The sequence below is a fragment of the Lactuca sativa genome, chromosome 6 (genome assembly GCF_002870075.4).
Source record: "Lactuca sativa cultivar Salinas chromosome 6, Lsat_Salinas_v11, whole genome shotgun sequence".
Classification (NCBI taxonomy): domain Eukaryota; kingdom Viridiplantae; phylum Streptophyta; class Magnoliopsida; order Asterales; family Asteraceae; genus Lactuca; species Lactuca sativa.
The window spans coordinates 150257115-150269535 of NC_056628.2; positions in this window are offsets into that span (position 1 = coordinate 150257115).

The window sequence follows — 12421 nt, forward strand, 5'->3', positions numbered from 1 at the left end:
ACCATGAAGGGAGCAGATATTGCAACCTACACCTCCTAGTTTAACGATCTTAGAACTCTATGTTCGGGTTTTATAACTTCGGAATACAAAAATATTGAAAGATACATATGGGGAATGGCCGCACAAATTTAAGGGATGTTTATTGCTTCAAGAACCCGAAACCTACAACGGTGCCAAGAGATTGGCCTACAACTTAACGAATCAAGCGTTCGATCAAGGAACCTTGGTTTAGAAGGCTGATAAAACAAGAACTTGGGATAACAATAAGAAACTTGATAATGATTCCAAAGGAAACTCAAGGCAATCCTCATGGAAGGAACAAGACTCCAGAATGGTTTATGTTGCAACAATAACCACCCCACAGAAGCAGTACACATGAAACTTCCTCAAGTGTGATGTCACTCGCTGGCCAGTGGTGGAAACATCGTGTTGTGCAACGTAGGGACATTGGATCACAGTGATAGGTATATTGAACAATACATAAAAATATATCACTAACATTTATTTTATATATTATAAATTATTTAAGGGTTACATTGTTCTATAGTTACTTTCCATACTCTTTTCCCAGGGAATACATGTATTTTTAAAACGTCAACATAAAGTTGGTGACTTCACATGTTTTTATAGTTTTGTGTTTAATCCTTTTTATTTAATTCAAATTCTTTTTCCTTTAAAAATCTTTCTTTCTTCTATGATATAATACCTATCCTAAAGTTTTATAAATTTTTATGAATCTTTTTTTATCGAATCATGCAACTACTTGAAGTCGTCTCTCTAGGCAGTTTAAATTAAGATTTTTTGAACATATTACCATGAGCCCCTATAATCGACACTATGGACCAATATATACCCCGCGTGTCGGTTCATAATACGTCGAATAATATTATATTTTATACTTAAGAAAGCAATCGTGTTGGGATTATAGCTAGCAATCACAGGTGGGGGTGTTAATCTCATATAGATCTATACATATCTTTCTAGCTCTCGCAAGATTAACGATTATAGGTTCAGAGTTAGCCGAATTTAATTAGGTTAAAGGATGAATAATAATAATAGCTCACTAACACGTGTTTATTTAATCTTAAGTATGTCTACTTTCATAACAAGATAGTAGGGCAGAGTAACAGCTAAGTACAATGCATATCCTTAAATTTGGCAACCTTTACTTCTAGGTACTAAGTTATCATAGGAAATCGGTCAACGTAACATCTAAATATAATATTTTCCTAGGATATCGTGTAGCTAAACGATTATGCATAAAATCATTGCTTAAGACTAGGCGCAATTTCTACCGGCATATTATCCAATCGTTTCATTTTTTACATAAACTACTAATATATATATATATATATATATATATATATATATATATATATATATATATATATATATATATATATATATATATTGATAAGCATGTATCCCCCACCCATGGTAAATCTTTAAAATCCATAAAATTCAGGCCGTGAACTCACCCTCGATGTGTGATACCGCTAATGTAGGTTTGATTCGGGCTCAAGACTCTGGGATCACCTCGGGATTGCAACAGCTCCAACGGAGAGAGTGAGAGAGGCTTGAAGGATGCAAAATAGGGTTCTAGACCCTGCTATTTATAGTCGAGATTTTGGAGTGCGTGCGGCGCAAATATTTGGTCACGTCACACATGATCATTGTGGCTCCATCAAGAAGTCTCCATGTGTCACTCTCTATATGGGCCACGTCACTAGCAATCCGATCGAATTCGGTGTCAGGTGCACGTTGTGCAATGGCGCTCAGCTCGCGCGTACAGAAAAGATTTTGAAATTTCTATATGTTATACGTACGAGCTCCGATCTTGACACTCTTATATTTGTTTGATGGTCTAAACTAGTACTAACGGGGTTAAAAATAAATCATTTTACAATAATCATATCTCTCTAATATGGATCCCGTTTTCGGCATTCTGTTTCCTAAAGTCCTTTTTTCAAGGAGTACTACGATTCTCCTTTTTATAACTTTAGTGAAAACTTAACCAATCTCTATTTACCTTTTATATGTTGTAAAAATTATTTACACGATTGATTTTACTTTTTACAATAATTATAACTCCTCCAATCAAAGTCAGATTTTTACAGATTTTTACAAATTTTAAAAGACGATAAAACTTTTTAGATGCTTATTTTTTAGTCTAAACATCGAATTATTTCTAAATGTAGCATCATACATGATCAAATTTATTCATAAAATCAAACATTATAATGACAAGCTATTACATTTATCTCTCCCTACTATTTCCTAACGATGGTTGGTGAAGGAAATTTTCTTGGTAGTCACATTCTCCCCTCGTTTTAGAAATTATGTCCCGAAATTTTATCATATCGTTGGGATTCTATCGAATAAGTTTCTTCCAAAGTTGATTGGATTTCATCAAGTCAAATGACAAGTGAATCGTCAGAGAGAAAATTCTTAAGATTAGACACATGGAAGACATCATGTACGTTATTGAGATTTTGGGGTAACCTAAGATGATAGGCCACTAGACCAATCCGATCGAGGATTTCATACGGTCCTATGTACCTAGGATTTAGCTTTCCCCAATTTCTAAATCATATAACTCCTTTCCAAGGAGAGGCCTTAAGAATTACCCTATCTCCAACATGGAATTCAAGAGGTTTGCGTCTTATATCAAGATAGCTCTTCTAACGATCACGTGTTGCCTTCATGTGTTCACGAAATTGCACTATTTTCTCAGTCCTCTCATGAATAATCTTGGGGCCTGTTCGTAGGGTATATCCTGCAAACTTTATGGCTATTTGGGTATCACCAACTTCTTCCCAACAAATATGAGATAGACATTTGCGACCGTATAAAGCTTCGAACGGTGCAACCTTGATGCTCATGTAATAGTTATTATTGTAAGAGAACATGATTAATGAAAGATGTGTGTCTCATGCATTTCTGAAATCTATCACACATGTTATGAGAATTTCATCAAGCGTTTGGATTGTCCTTTCTCTTTGATCATCGGTCTGAGGATGATAGGTTGTACTCATATCCAGGCGAGTACCAATAGATTTTTCCAAACTTTTCCAGAATCGGGAGATAAATCTACTATCTCTGTCGGAAATAATAGATAATGGTACCCCATGTAATCTAACAATATCTCTAAGGTACGTCCTGGTCATCTTCTCCATTTTATATGTCTCTTTTATTGTTAGGAAGTGGGCAGACTTGGTTAATCTATCAACAACTACCCATATAGTGTCGTAACCACTAGCTGTCTTAGGCATTTTGGTTATGAAATTTATTGTGATTTTCTTCCATTTCCAATTAGGTATTTCTTGTTGTTGCAACAATCCCGAGGGTCGTTGATGTTGTACCTTGACCTTGGAACATGTTAGGCATTTACTTACGTAGGTTACAATTTTAGCCTTCATTTTCAACCACCAATAAAGAGTTTTTAAATCTAGATACATCTTGTCTGATCCAGGATAGATGGAGTACCAAGTTCTATGGGCCTCATCTAAAACTAGTTCCTTGACATTTCCAAACTTTGGAACCCATATTCGGTTCATGAAGTACCTTGCACCATCATCCCTAATTTCTAGTTGCTTTTCCATTCCCATGAGGTCTTCTGCCTCAATGTTTTCTTTTTCTAGAGCCTAGAGTTGAGCACTTTTAACCTGCACAATTAGACTACACTGGATAGTCATCAAAGGCACTTTGATTCTACGAGGCTTAACTCGTTCTTTATGACTCAGGGTGTCAGCTACGACATTAGCTTTGCCTGTTGATAATGGGTCTCACATTCATAATCATTAAGCAATTTGAACCATCTTCGATGAAACTCACTGAGATGCCATCATTCACTTTAGGGGTCATCCAAGAATTTATCTAGGATTTATAGACCTCAGAAAGTATTTTATATGGATTATTGCCCAATTTTCTTGCAATAATTATAATAATTCTAGAAAAATAAATTATTTCTAAAAATTTGTAGAACATCTCATTTTGTTAATGGAATTCTGGGAAAAATCGGATTTGATCAGAAAATAAGTTTAAGATATTTATTCGGGAATAAATCCTTTATGAACCTATTTGAATGCTTTTTTACAAAAAACTTTGATGATCAAGCCTCTAAGCTTGAAGATCATCACATGCATGTTGGTTTTTGGGTGAAATACTACCTCCAACATCATAAAAATCGTGGTTATGAACCTATGATTCATAATCCATCCATAGAATGGTGTAGAAGAAGAAGATACATAAGAAAACTTGAGATTTGGATGGAAGATTGTAGGATTTTCGTGATTACCTTGAAGAACAACCCTAGATGATGAAGATTTAGAGTTTAAGGTGTGTTTTTTGGCTTCATTTTCTGGAAGATTTTCGTGGTTCTAGAGAGAGGAAGAGAGAAAATAGTGTTGTGGATTTGAAGAGTGAGAGAGACAGGGAAGTGAAGAAGATGGTTTAGTATAAGAATTGTTTTAAATGATTTCTAATTTGGAAAAAGAGATAGTGGGAGAGATAGAACGAAATTTAGGGGATGAGAGAGGGTTTCCCTCTCATCCATTTTTATAAATTTCATATCTTTTATAAAATTATGAATTTTTATAAAAATATGCAACCTAACTTATATATTATTCATAAAACCTTGATTTTTGACTTATAAATTAAGGGTAAATGTTAATGTATTAAATTTTATTTTTCTAGAATGAATTTTCATAATTTTAATTATTATAAGATAATACTATAAGGTTCATAATTATTTTTATATAATTTTTAAGGTTAAAGTTTATAAATATGAGATTTTATAGCTCTTAGGGTTTTGAAGTTTAATTCATCTTTGGATATCAAAGTAAATTAAATATTTGAGACTTCAAATTACTTTTGTGTTTCCTAACTCTTATTCAAGTTAGAAATAATGTTTGTAATTTATTTTTATCGGTTTATTTGCATTCTATGTAGTGGTTCCGAGATAGTTTCAACTTTGACTTAAGTTCCTACGAGACTTGGGCCTAATTTATACCACTAGGTCAAGTGCATGATGTGTGTATATGATTCATGAAAATGTGTTCGAGTCAAAGAGTGACATGAATATGGATAGTCTCTATAGTTAAGTAATTGTAGAATTCACATATCAATGTGAAATCTAAGTATATTATCCATTGATTCTAATTGTTTCCAAGTTTCTAGTAGGTTATAACTTAGCTTCTAGTTACTATTTCTAGTATGTGTCGTGCCTATATGTGAAACTAAGTTTAGTCAAATCTAGAACGGACTCGAATTTTGATGGTTTTCACAGTCTCCCCCTAGTTAAAAGAATTTTGACCCGAAATTCAATTCGTGACGTATTTTATTAGAACTAAGATGAATACAATTGTATAATTAGAGAGATGGTGACCTGAAGAGCTATTTAATTATCTTGGATTAATTTCTCAAGGGAAGAGCCCAATTCTTTAGTTATAATCAAATTAGTGTTTCCTTAATTCGAGTTCTACATTCTAGATTGCGAGAAATTAGGATCATGGAAATCATGATCCAACCATGGCGACCTAGTTGAAAAGATTATCTAGTTTGATATTACATAACTTAAAAGAGTACTATAAGTTTTGCTAAAGCACCAACTGCGTTAATTGTTAATTCCGCATTGATCCTTAAGTTGCATTCTAAATCATCACTAAGTGTAAAATTGCCACCTAATAAATAAGAGATTAGGAGCAATTTGTTCACTTCCACATTGGCTACTACATCTAGAAAAGATATATTCTGAAATAACTAGGGGTAGCACGAATGAAAGAGAAGTGATCGAGGGTAAGTTCCTAAAAACACGTACTAAGGGTAGGCAACAAAGTTTTGGTACATCTCAAATGTAAAGGCTATTTAAGTGTCGTCTACAAAATAAATTACGAAATGATTGAGGATCTCCGAAGCTATAATTACTACTACGGTTACTCTTACAAAAATAGAATCATAACTTAAGAATATAGTTATAGGGTCGTTGTTTCTAATGAAGGTGGTAAAAGTTTATGATATTCTATATATCACATTATCTAGATAGCATTTTTTGAGTGTTTAGAAACCAAAATTAATCTCACTATTATCAAAATGTGTGATAATTCCAAGATAATGAAGATACATGTGTGGCGATCAAACGAAGTAGTAAAATAATAAGGAGATTAATCAAGGTTAAAGGTTTATTTCTTCAATTTAGGGATTTTATACAAAAATATTTAGATTACTTTTTTGAAAAATTTCATAATTTCTTTTAAGGAAAGACAAATACAAGTTTACGAGGAGTTAGAATATTTATGGAAACAAGGTTGAGAGTTTAGGAACTCACTGAAAATTACAAAGTAGAATGCTATTTTAAGAAAGGTGTAAAAATATCGATCACTGAAAATAGTGCATTCTTAATTTAGTTTTTCTACAAAAACAATCATTTAGAGAATAGATAATAGTAAATTAAAGATTTTTGATGTATTTAAAGAAAAGAAGAAACATAAGAAAACATATCCTTCACATATATTTTTCCGAATATAGAAAAATGATAAGAAAAATGGTACTCATCATGTGTATTAATTGTAAGGAAAAGACAATGAAAATTGCACTTTAAATCAAATTTCCGAATTTAGTACGAAAGAGAAAATGTAAATAAGGATTACTTGTTTATTGTAGATTTCATAATAAAAATAAAATGTATGTGATAAAATGCGTAGCTGAATATATGAAAGTTGATTAAATCAAAATTATGTCTCACGACTATACACGTATTAATCGCTCAAAACGAAAGGGTAGACTTCTAGTCTTTATGTATACGAACATGATACCAGGAGAAGCAAAATAGACAGAAACAAAGTTAGACAATGTATTATGTTAATATTATGGCGTGCGAGATCTAAAATCATAAGGAGAGCGAGAAATAAAGTTCGGGGAAAAGAAAAAGGAAGGTAGCGACAACAATGATTGTTATTATTAAAATTATAAGAACAATACATATAGGTAGATTTAAAACCAAGTTGAGATATATTTCAAACTTCAATATTTGATGTATATTGATGATTAAATAGAAGTGTAAAAGTTTTAAAGTGTTTTCTAAGGTTTGCTAAAAATTCACAAGTTATCTATTAAGTTAAACTCCATTTTTGAAAGAGAAGAAACACTAAAACTTGTAATTGAAATCTGACAGTTTTGACCTTTTTGACTGGGGTCCAACAATGATTAAAATGGATTAGGTAAAGACTCAATATATTTAGAAGAATAATTATTCATTGTTGAGAGTGTATCACTGGAAATTTAAAAGTGAACACTAAGTTTTCAAATGCTATCAATTTTAAAAACTTTATAGATTATAAAACTATATTGAAGCAAAGTACACAAATAAGGTATGTTTTGAAATACAAGCATTAGAGATGTCGTATAAACATGTTTGAAGTAGAAATTTGCATAAATATCATGTTGGGTTTCGAGAGAACGCATTAAACTAAATTACAATATCTAAATGAGAAAGCTGTTTAAAGTGTCAAAACAAAAGTGTTTTGAAGATTCGATGAAACCTTTTCACATAATATGAACTTCAGTGTCATATGTTTAAGTTTTATAGCATAGAGTTTAAACACTTTTATAAAAGAAAATGTTTCTAAGTTTTTCGAAAATGTGTCAAAATGGTAAGCAGGGTTTAAAATGGTTTATATGTCCTTAAAAGCACATCTATCCATTGAAATGTATTTGAAATAAAATTGAAATAGCAAGGTTAAAACCAATATTGGTTAAATTGAGTTTTGAAGAAAAGTGTTAAGTTAAAGCAAGTTGTCAAAGATTTTTAGCGAGAATATGACTTACATTGTTAGGAAATGTCTACTAAGTTGAATGAAGTGGTTATAAAATATTTTATCGATGATAAATAAAACCGATGAAGCAAAATAACTTTTCGATTGAAGATTAAGAAGTAAGGAATAAGTATGTTAGTGTAGCTGATCATACCTAAATACTAAGGCGAGTACAAGGCGAGTACCAGTGTCTTTTCCCCAAAATAAAGGACAAGAAAATTTGTTTGTAAAATGTTTTATGGTGTCAATGCAGTTTCGTGGCCTTTTATAGAGGTCAAAGGGATATCATATGTTAAGTTTTAACCTCAAGGTGGAAACAACCTAGAGCTATATCGTAGCGTAGTAATAAGGTCTCACGTATGGATTAAACCTCCGTGTCTCCTCGTGAGTTGAATCGGGAATGCCCGCCAATGGTATCCAAGTGATTACTCATGGAAACTCATATACCTCCTAACGCAATGCTCCAATTGTCTCCCGTGTCAGTATCGGAACGCTTTCCTAGTTGTTACTGTAGTACGAAGACGATGAAGAGGAAGAGGTATTGAGGAATAATTTGTATAGGTTTTGACTTAAGATCATTACTATTGTACATCTAGCTACTAACCTTACATCTAAAGTCAATAGCTACCGAGGAATACCCATTCTCAGTACTAAGTGCATTGCTCCTAGAGTGGCTAGTGATATAACCTAAGTGGTTAACCTAGAACTTGATAAGGGATAAGAATATTTCTAAATAAAGTCATTGTAGTAAATGTGCACTTAGTTTCTAAGTGTACCTAGATGAATGCCTATAATACGCAATGCCCGTAGCACACCGAAAAATTTGGTTTTTCAAAAGTTTAAGGAGAAAATTGTTTTGAACATAATTCTACTATAACCGTTTCCAGTCTCACATTAATTTTCCTTAATTAAGCATAGTTGGCCAGGCTATACTTAATTAGATTCCAATAATGCGTACTCGAATTAGTTATACCAGTAGTATGTTCAATATTTAAAAAAATTGAAATTTTTTTTGGCTATAGTTTTGGTTCTCCAAAGAAAAACTGGTATTCTCTATAACCTTCGGCTCTGATACCATTTCTGTCACACCCCGCTAAAGAGGAAACACGAGGCGTGGCAGTATAAAGGGTTTCATAGCAAAACTTAAAAGACAACACCAACCATAGTATTAAAAAGCATTAAAAATTTACAATGAGTTTGAACAACTTTTAAAAAAAAATTACAATGTAAATTGAAATACAACACATGTGAATGCTCCTAATAGTGAAGTGTCCCTAAGTTCCACTTACTCGATGATTCCAAAAAAAGCATGTAAAACGAGCTTCAACTATAAAAATAGTTGGTGCGTACTCACAGATAAACAAAATAATATTGGTTCCATGAATTGAAATCAAAGTTTTGATAAAAGTTTCCAATAATAAAAGTATATTGTTAAAATGAGTAAATAAGTTTGTAAAAAAAAAAAGTTCTTTGTCATCATGAGAGATAAAGTATGTTGCCCAAATGAGATGCAACGTTCATATTCTCATGGAAGATAAAGTTTGTTACTCTAAAGAGTAAACAAGTTTCATTGCTAAAATGAGCAATCAATTTCATTGCTAAAACATGTATATAAGTTTCTAGTAATAAAAGTTTGTTGTTATAATGAGATACAAAGTTTATTGCTATAATAAGTAACGAGTTTGTATGTGTATGAGTAAACATTGAGTTCCCAACCAAGCCTATGACTGATTCCCTATCAAGATCTATGCTTATCGTTCCATAAATTAATATGGTATCATGCACTCAAGCAATCGGGCAAGTGAGGAGTTATCAATTTCTAATAGCGCAATCCATAATGACCATTGGCTCAAAGAGTTAATGGTTGGATAAAAGTGTAAGGGAAGGGACTTAAGACGATAAGGCCTCATGTTTCGTGTTGCATAGATATACATAGAGAGATATAGCAAAATATAGCAATCAAGTATGATACAAATCAATTTAAATACAACGAACAATAAATAGTTTTTCGGACATGCTTTTCCATCCCAAAACATAAAAACCAAAAATAGAGGGAGTGCGTGAATACTCACAATATGCAAAATATAGCAACCAAGTTTATACGAGTCAAATAACAACAACGAACATAAATAGTTTAGGACATGCTTTTCCACCCCAAAACATTTAAAAACTGAAAATAGGGGGTCGTGAACACTCATAATGCATTGAGATGATGCAAATGATGCTTTGAACTACATTCCACTTGTCCACTAACGATTCCTACAATAATGGTATTCGCTAGTAAATTTCTAATCGAAATCTAACACTACTATAATTACTACTACAATAGAATTATGTCAATATTGTGTCAAAATTTAGTATTGATAAGTTACAAAAAAATTTCTAAAATGGTAAAATTTTATAGATCATGTGATTAAGACAATTTTGGATATTAATTTCCAGATTTTTGTAATATTAATTGAGGGTATTTCAACACATTTAAATGTGTTTTAAGTTCTTAAAAAGAAGAAACATTATTAAAAAGTTTCCAAAAATTCTCAAACTTTGCGTTTTCATTCTAAACACGGTAGAGGTCTTCTAGAAATTTTCCCTTGAATTTTTTATGTGATTAACTACTTTTCCCAATTTCTAAGCCTTCATAATAATATAAATTCTTGAAAAATAGCATCCAAATGATAAAGATTCTCAACCTTTTTATGATATAGCCATTAGACATACTTAAGTTGGGAAAAATATAAAAATGGATTTCTAAACTGTTTAACCCGATTTTATGATTTTTGTGCATTTATTCTAATAAAAATTGAAATAATAAGAAAACAGCTTCCAACATTGCCCAAACTTTTTTTAGTACTTTTATTAAACATTATTAAACTGGGGAAAATATAAAAATGGAGTTCTAAACTGTTTAACCTGATTTTATGATTTTTGTTCATTTATTCTAATAAAACTTGAAATAAATAGAAAATTGTTTCCAAAATTACCCAAAATTTTTGTAACACTGTTATTATACATTTAGAGGCTTTGAAAAATATAAAAGATATTTGTCGGTTAGTCTTTCTATTTTTCTTTGTTTTATCCTCTTAAATAATCATTAATTGGAGAATAATTATTAAACAGTTAAAGTAAATTACCAAAAATTTTGTAAGCTTCAGTTACAGTGTAAATAATATGGTAAAAATACCAAAGGTGGTTTTTATCTACTGGAATCCGATTTTGTGGATTTAAGTGTATTTACTTTTAGAAAATAGAAGAAAAATAGCATACTAAACAAACAAATCATACAAATTTTTAATTAGATATATAATATATTATAAGGTTTTCTGGTAAATTTTCATGAATTTTGGAGGTGTACAAATATTTTTCCTGTTATTAGTCCATTATAAAAAACAAAATTCGGGGAAAAATAGGAATGCATTATGAAAAATTCTGAAAATATTTTTCTAAGTACTCCACATTTGGTAGGATCTGAGAAAATCTTATATAGCCTTTTTACATTCTTTAAAGTGGTTTTATGATTTATTTGAATTAAACAAACAGAAAATTCAAAACCAAAGCAAACAGTAACAAATATCGATGAAACTCACTGTGATGCCATCATTCACTTTAGGATTGATCTAAGAATTTACCTAGGATTTATATACCTAAGAAAGTATTTTATATGAATTATTTCCCTGTTTTCTTGCAATAATTATAATAAATCGAGAAAAACGTATTATTTTCTGAAAATTTGTAGAACATCTCCTTTTGTTGATGGAATTCTGGGAAAAATCAGATTTGATCAGAAAATAAGTTTTAGATATTTATTTGGGAATAAATCCTTTATGAACCTATTTGAATGCTTTTTAACAACAAACTTTGATGATCAAGCCTCTAAGCTTGAAGATCATCACATGTATGTTGGTTTTTGGGTGAAATACTACCTCCAACATCATAAAAACCATGGTTATGAACATATGAGTCATAATCCATCAATAGAATGATGTAGAAGAAGAAGATATATAAGAAAACTAGACATTTGGAAGGAAGATTGAAGGATTTTCGTGATTACCTTGAAGAACAGCCCTAGATGATGAATATTTAGAGTTTAAGGTGTGTTTTTGGCTTCATTTTATGGAAAAACTTCATGGTTATAGAGAAAGGAAAAGATAAAATAGTGTTGCGGATTTGAAGAGTGAGAGAGAGAAAGGGAAGTGAAGAAGATGGTTGAGTATAAGAATTGTTTTAAATGACTTATGATTTGGAAAAGGAGATAGTGGGAGAGATAGAATGAAATTTAGGGGATGAGAGAGGGTTTCCCTCTCATCCATTTTTATAAATTTCATATCTTTTATAAAATTATGAAATTTTTATAAAATATACACCTTAACTTATATATTCTTCATAAAACCTTGATTTTTGACTTATAAATTAAGGGTAAATGTTAATATATTAAATTTTATTTTTCTAGAATGAATTTTCATAATTTTAATTATTATAAGATAATATTATAAGGTTCATAATTATTTTTATAGAATTTTTAAGGTTAAAGTTTATAAATATGAGATTTTATGGCTCTTAGGGTTTTGGAGTTTAATACATTTTTGGATATCAAAATAAATTGAATATTTTAG